The 7,684-nt window shown below is 45.9% G+C and overlaps 1 pseudogene across 1 annotated transcript; it reads left to right on the top strand.

Annotated features, from left to right (window-relative positions):
- LOC100156825 lies at positions 506–1,437 on the top strand (annotated as a pseudogene). Its single transcript, XR_001300844.2, has one exon. The product of XR_001300844.2 is annotated as a 60S ribosomal protein L12 pseudogene (transcript).

Here is a 7,684-nt window from a genome sequence, read left to right as displayed (position 1 = left end):
TCAAAGAAGTTGCACCATGGTTGGCGAGGCAATATATAAAGACTTGAAGTGGTTAAGTGACCGTGCCTGACACGCCAGTATGTTGGAGGAGCCCTGAGAGCTGTGGAGGTTGCTTGCACAGCTCTTGTCCTGTCCTGGTGAAGTGGAAAGAGCAGCAGGCAAGCAGTCAGACAGCCTGCCCTGGACACCACATGGGCTGGGTTGGAGACCACCCATTGCCCTTAGGATGGCCCCTTTGACAGTGCTTACCACGCTGCCATGTACTTGTTCACTGGTCATTCTTCCCTATTAAACTGGGAGCAGTGGGAGGCACCCAATCACTTATTCATTCATGGGGCACATTTTTATTGCATGTCTGCCCAATGCCAGCAGTGTTCTAGGCAATGAGAACAAGACAGCCATTGCTTATATTCTTGAATAACAACAGTTGAGTTGTGTAGAAAGATAATAAGTAAATACATAGATACATACAGTGTTGGGTGGTGGTAAGGGCTGGAAAGAGATTTTGAGCAGGATCTGGCATGTTGGAAACATGCACATGCACCACCCACAAGGAAGGACTTGCTGGTCAGGACTTGCTGGGCTGCCTGGGAGGACAGTCAGCAGACAGCCTGCACATGTTGCTCCTTCAGGCTCAGCCTAAGCCCTGAGCCACCTTGCTAAGCTCATACCTTTTTCAGGGAAACCTGCATTCAGCGACTACATTTCAGGCTGACTTGGGACATTTGGCAAGGACAGTACTTGCTTGAAGAGCTCTTTACCCCTGTGGATAAGGCTTTGTCAAAATTGTGTCACAGCTTTCGGCTTTCTGCTCGGAGGAGGCCAAGACCAAACTTTCTTCAGTTGTCCCGAATCCAGGTTCATCCAACACCAGCCACCTCCACCATGCCGCCTAAGTTCAACCCCAACGAGATCAAAGCCATGTACCTGAGATGCACCAGTGGAGAAATCAGTGCTAAATCTGCCTTGGCCCCCAAGATCGGCCCTCTGGGTCTGTCCCCAAAAGAGGTTGGTGATGACATCGCCAAGGCAGCTGGTGATTGGAAGGGTCTGAGAATTACAGTGAAACCAACCATTCAGAACAGACAAGCCCAGATGGAGGTGGTACCTTCTGCCTCTGCCCTGATCATCAAAGCTCCAAAGGAACTGCCAAGAGACAGAAAGAAGCAGAAAAACATTAAGCACAGTGGAAACATCACTTTTGATGAGATTGTCAACATTGCCCGACAGATGCGGCGCTGCTCTTTAGCTAGAGAACTTTCTGGAACCATTAAAGAGATCCTGGGGACTGCCCAGTCTGTGGGCTGCAATGTTAATGGCCGCCGCCCTCACGACATCATAGATGACATCAGCAGTGGTGCAGTGGAATGTCAAGCTAGCTAAGAACTGCAAAGAAAAATAAAGATTATTTGACAACTAAAAAAAAAAAAAAAAAAATTGTGTCACAGTTGATCTTCCCCTCTTCTCTCAAAGCTGCTTTCCCCTCTACACCCACACTCTGTCACTGTGTGTGTAGGACACCCTAATGTGCGACAAAGTGGTGGAGCCTCGTGGCACAGAAGGGGCTTGCCAGCTTGGACAAGGTGGTCAGGGACGTCCTCCCTGAGAAGGTGACATTTGAGCAGAGACCAGGAGGGGAGGGAGTCGGTTACACAAGATCTGGAGGAATAGCATTCCTGGCCAAAGGAATAGCATATACAAAAGCCTGAGACTAAGAATGTACTTGGCATGTTTGAGCAGCAGCAGCAAGGCAGCCTGGTGGGTGGCAGCCCAAGGATAGAGGGCGACTGCTGGAAGTGCAGATGGAGGGGCAGCTGGAAGTCACGTGTATGAGAACCTCTCTACCGAGTATCCCTAGCACCCACATGTCGTAGGCACTGAATAAATGTCTGTTGGACCCAACTGGATTGTCATTCCAGCTCCACTCTTCTCTCCTCACTTGACCTTGAATAAGTATTAACTCAGTCTTTCAGTGCCTCGGTTTCCCCACATGTCATCAGTGGTGAAGATCACTCTGGGGCTCTGGCTTCAGGCTCTTGCTACTGTACCATTTTCTCTTCGTCCAATTCCTTCTTCCTTCTCCCCTCTCCCTCCAGAGATTTGAAGCCCACTTGGTCCCATCCCCAGCCTCCTGGCAGATGGTTCCCACCTGGAAAGTGGTTGTTCTTGGCAACTCTGCCAAATCCCAGAGCTCTGGAGCTGAGAGGCAGCCACTCTGGGGAGGGAGAGTTAGGTTTCTCTCCTCTGATAATAAATAAAGCCGATTAAGGCATCTCCGCACCCATGGGGCAGGGTGCTCCTTTGGAGGGCCTTTTTGCTTTGATAAAAACTGCAATATCTGAAAATTGTCTCGGGCGCCTGAGAACTCCTATTTTATGACATGCACGTGCCTGGGATAAATTGCTTTTGCTGCCTTTTTATATATAATTCAGGTCCTTATGGATGCTGGTGGGATGCATAACACTCTTCTGTAATGATTTATTCATTTGGGGGAAGCAAGTGTGCACCACTGGGTTCTGCCCCGCCTGTCTGACAGCTTGAAGGGTTGGCTCTGCAGGCACCAGTTGGATTTGCCTCCAGAGGGAGGAGCCTGATTGGGCTGATGAGCTGCCCTGGAAAGCAGGTCAGGCTGGGTGAGGGGCACTGATCCTGGTGAAACTTTCTCTGAGGCAGTCGCTGACTGAGCCAGGGGCTTTACAGGGGTGATTACAATCTCTCTCACTGCCACCTTGGGGAGGAGGGTGCTCCTATCCTCATTTTAGGGGTGAGGAAATGAGGTTCAGGGAAGTTATGTGACTTGCCTGAGGGCTTCTGGCCAAGCAATGAAGGGATTTTCCCATTGGGTGGGTCAGCCTTCATTTTGCCCATTTGCACCTGAAACTAGGTGCTTACTGAATGCGCATGTACTGCCTTCCTCTTCGGTACCTGGTACCTGCCTGCGGGTATTTACTTCCCCATTTTACAGGCCAGTCTGGGGTGGGGTGGTGAGGCTCAGAGAGATGAAGGGACTGACACGTTACCCCTCCAGAAATCGCATGCCTGGGATTTTAATGTAGGTCAACACTCATCCATTCTTGTATTCATTTATTCATTCACTCACATCTCCGTACCTCATTTTCCTCACTTGTCATTGTCCTTGTTTAACTGGGGATAATATGACTATCTACCTGGTGGGGTTGTTGCAAAGATTAAATAAAGGTTAGAAAAAAGTTCACACACATCAAGTACCCAGAGCAGTGTCTGGCACACAGAAGATTGTGATAAACTTCAGCTGCAATAATAATTAATTTTCCATTCACTAATTAATGCTTGTATTCCACAAGTATTTTTATTTTATTTAAAAAAATGTTTTCTAAATTTTATTGAAGTATACTTGACTTAAAAAGTTGTGTTAGTTTCAGGTGTACAGCAAAGGGAATCAATTATACATATACATACATCCATTCCTTTTCAGATTCTTTTCCCATATAGGTTATTGCACAGTAATGAGTAGATTACCCTGTGCGATACAGTAGGTCCTTGCTACCTATCTGTTTTATATACAGTAGTTCCACAAGTATCTTTAAGTTGCCTGCTCTGTGCTAGAGCCTTTCCTAGGTGCCTTGCACACACGAGCTCATTGTCATTCTCATCGCTACCCTCATTTCACAGAGGGGGAAACAGCTCAGAGAGATGAGTTAAATTGATGGTGGCCCCCCAGGTAGGAGGTGAGTGAGTTCCATTTTCCAAGGTAGGTCAGCATTCATTCATTCATTTGCTCTGTTTTCATGAAGAGGATATTATGTGTCTGTCAGATGCTTCAAAAGATTTCTGCGGACTAAATGCAGGAATGACTACGGGGGTGGATAAGATTGGTTCCCATCCTCAGGACATTTGTGATCTTTTATGCGGGATATAGATGAGCAGATGGGAAATGACTGTATTTTGTAAATTCTAAGATGCACATCTTCCCACATATTAACCTCTTTGCGTTCAGGATGCCTCTTGTGATTGATGGTGTAAAATCACCCTTGACTAGCAGCAGTTAAGATGAGGTGAGCCTCGCCTAGAGATGACAGTGGAGCTCTCTTCCAAAAATTCTTGTATTGCTAATGCTCTTAATGGCGCAGAGGACAATAGCTTATAGGAAAATAGTGGACACCAGCATCCCTGTTTTAAAAATGATTTAGAAGATCCAGACTTTATATTGAAAACATTTTGGAATATCTTAGGTGATTTATTTTGCTTCTATTTTCTTTTAAGGTCTGCACCTGCAGCATATGGAAGTTGTCAGGCTAGGGGTCGAATCATTGTAGCTGGAGCTGCCAGCCTTCACCACAGTCACAGCAACGTGGAATCCAAGCCATGTCTGGAATCTTCACCACAGCTCGCGGCAATGCTAGATCTTCAACCTACTGAGCAGGACCAGGGATTGAACTTGAGTCCTCATGGATACTAGTTGGGTTTGTTTCTGCTGAGCCACAGTGGGAGTTTCTTGCTTCTATTTTGAAAAGCATGTGCCAGAGGAGTTCCTGCTGTGGTGCAGTGGTTTAAGAATCCAACTGTAGCAGCTCAGTTGCCATGGAGGTGCAGATTTGATCCCTGGCCCAGTGCAGTAGGTTAAAGGATACGATGTTGTGGCAAATCCCTGGCCTGGGAACTTCCATATGCCGAAGGTGCATCCATAAAAAAGAAGCATGTGCCAGAGTGATATGTCACTAAAAAATTGATGTCTAAATAAGTCCAAATCACTTTTTAAATTAAGTAGAGATAAAGTGATGAGAAAGCATTGTGACTCTTAGGCATACACCCAAGAGAAGTGGAAACATATGTCCACATAAAAACATATACACAAATGTTTACAGCAGCATAATTCACACTAGACAGAAGGTGGAAATAGCCAAATGTCCACCATCTGATGAATGGGTAAACAAAATGTGGTCTATCCCCGCAGTGAAATATTGTTCTATCATAAAAGGGCATAAAGTACCAATGCATGCTACAATGTGGAGCAACCTTGACCATCTTAATGCTAAGTGAAAGAAGCCAGTCACATCAGTCGACATATTATATAATTGCATTTATGTAAAAATTCTGAGTAAGATGAGCTTATCGACAAAACAGAAACAGACTCACAGACAGATTTGTGGTTGCCAAGGGGGAGAGGAGGGGGGTGGGATGGACTGGGAGTTTGGGATTGTTAGATGCAAAGTATTCCATTTAGAATGGATAAGCAATGAGGTCCCCTTTGTAGAGTACAAGGTACTAGATCCAGTCTTTTCGGATAGACCATGATGGAAGATAATATAAGCAAGAGAATGAATATATATATATGGCATGGTCACTTTGCTGTACAGCAGAAATTGGCACAACATTGTAAATCAACTATAATTTTAAAAAAATCTGAGTGAGGAAATCTATGGAGGCAGAAAGTAGCTTGTGGCTGCCTGTGCTTGGGTAAGGGTGGGGCTGAATAGAGGGAAGAGGAGGTGAGAGCTAATGGGTACAGGGTTTCCTTCAAAGGCAATGAGAATTTTCTAAAATTGATTGTGGTGATGACCACACCTATCTGAATGTTTTAAAGCACATTGAAGTGTACACGTCCAATGGGTGAGTGGTATGGCTTATGAATTATATCTTAACAAAGCCATTGGGAAAAAGGAAAGCATTGGGTCAGAGTGTTTCTCATGGTTAACACAATAATGAGGGTGGCTTCGATTTGATGAGATTTGGTGTAATGTGATGTGGTCCATATTACATTGTTGCCAGTAAAAATTGGGTTGTGCAGGTATTGGAAAGGCATTCTGGCCCACCTGGGGAACCAAGGAAGGCCTCCTGGAGGTGGTGGCCGTGATGGTAAAGACGTCAAAGCTGAAGCTGTGAGGATAAGTAGGCGTGAGAGTGGAGTGAGAGTGACCCAGGCAGAGGAAACAGCATGTGCCAAGGCTGGGAAGTGAAGCTCCATTCTTTACTTTAGGGACGTGGCCTTTTCCCGAGGCAGATGTCTTTCCCAACCCCTGGGGTTTGGGGAGTCCTAGAGGAGTGAGATGTGGTCTCTGCCTTCTGGGAGCTGTTGATCTGGTAGTTGGCCTCAGTAAGCGGCGCATCTGTGTTTTCAAGGAGAGAAGGAGAGAGGGATGATGGAGAGTCACCCTTGGCAGAGGTTTTAACAAGCAGAAGGGGTTGTGAAGGCACACAATTCCCACACTGATGGGAGAGTCGATGGCACAGCCTTTCTGGAGGGCAGTTAATTTGGCAAGGGGCTTACCTTTCCACCCAACCATCCCACAACCAGGCATTTATCCTCAGGAAATAGTCATGCTGACCCCTAGTTCACTATTCCAGGGGTTTATTCACCACAGTCATTTAACCAATGGGAAAACATGGACTCAATCCAGATACATGATGAGGGCACATCAGTTTAAGACACTACAGCACCTTCTTGGGATGGGCCCTTGAGGCTGTCACACATGTGGGTCAGGGGCACACCTGGATGTCAGACAATTTGCATTTAAGACAGCACTAGGCATATATCTGTACAAAGTTACAATTCAAAAAGATACATGCACTCTATGTTAATAGCAGCGCTGTTCACAGTGGCAGAGACATGGAAACAACAACAAACAACCTAAATGTGCATCAACAGATGAATAGATTAAGAAAATGTGGAGTTCCCGTCGTGGCGCAGTGGTTAACGAATCCGACTAGGAACCATGAGGTTGCGGGTTCGGTCCCTGCCCTTGCTCAGTGGGTTAACGATCCGGCGTTGCCGTGAGCTGTGGTGTAGGTTGCAGACGCGGCTCGGATCCCGCGTTGCTGTGGCTCTGGCGTAGGCCGGTGGCTCCAGCTCCGATTTGACCCCTAGCCTGGGAACCTCCATGTGCCGCGGAAGCGGCCCAAGAAATAGCAACAACAATAACAACAACAAAAGACAAAAAGACAAAAAAAAAGAAGATGTGGCACTGGAGTTCCCGCCATGGCTTAGTGGTAATGAACCTGACTAGTATCCATGAGGATGAGGGTTCGATCCCTGGCCTTGCTCAGTGGGTTAAGGATCCTGCATTGCTATGAATTGCTGTGTAGGTCACAGATGTGGCTCAGATCCTGAGTTGTTGTGGCTGTGGTATAGGCTGGCAGCTGCAGCTCCAATTCGACTCCTACCCTGGGAACTTCCAGGCCCTGGAAAAGCGGAAAAAAAAAAAAAAAAAAAAAAAAAAAAAAGGTGATACACATACACAATGGAATACTACTCTACTACTCAGCCATAAAAAGAAAAAAAATAATAATGCCATTTGCAGCAACATGGGTGCAACTAGAGATTCTCATATTAAGTGAAGTAAGTCAGAAAGAGAAGACAGATATCATATAATGTCACTTATATGTGGAATCTAAAATATGACAGATGAACCTATCTGCAGAAGAGAAACAGACTCACAGACATAGGGAACAGGCTTGTGGTTGCCAAGGGGGAGGGGGAGGGAGTGGGATGGACAGGGAGTTTGGGGTTGATAGATGCAAACTATTCCATTTAGAATGGATAAGCAATGAGGTCCTACTCTATAGCACAGGGAACTCTATCCAATCACTTGCGATAGACCATGATGGAAGATAATATGGGAAAAAGAATGTGTATTATGTATGACTGGGTCACTTTCCTGTACAGCAGAAATTGATACATTGTAAATCAAATATACTATAATAACAT

This window comes from Sus scrofa, chromosome 14 (assembly GCF_000003025.6).
Source record: "Sus scrofa isolate TJ Tabasco breed Duroc chromosome 14, Sscrofa11.1, whole genome shotgun sequence".
NCBI lineage: Eukaryota > Metazoa > Chordata > Mammalia > Artiodactyla > Suidae > Sus > Sus scrofa.
Note: the sequence above shows the minus strand (reverse complement) of the source record. Positions and strands in the feature narration are given on the sequence as shown.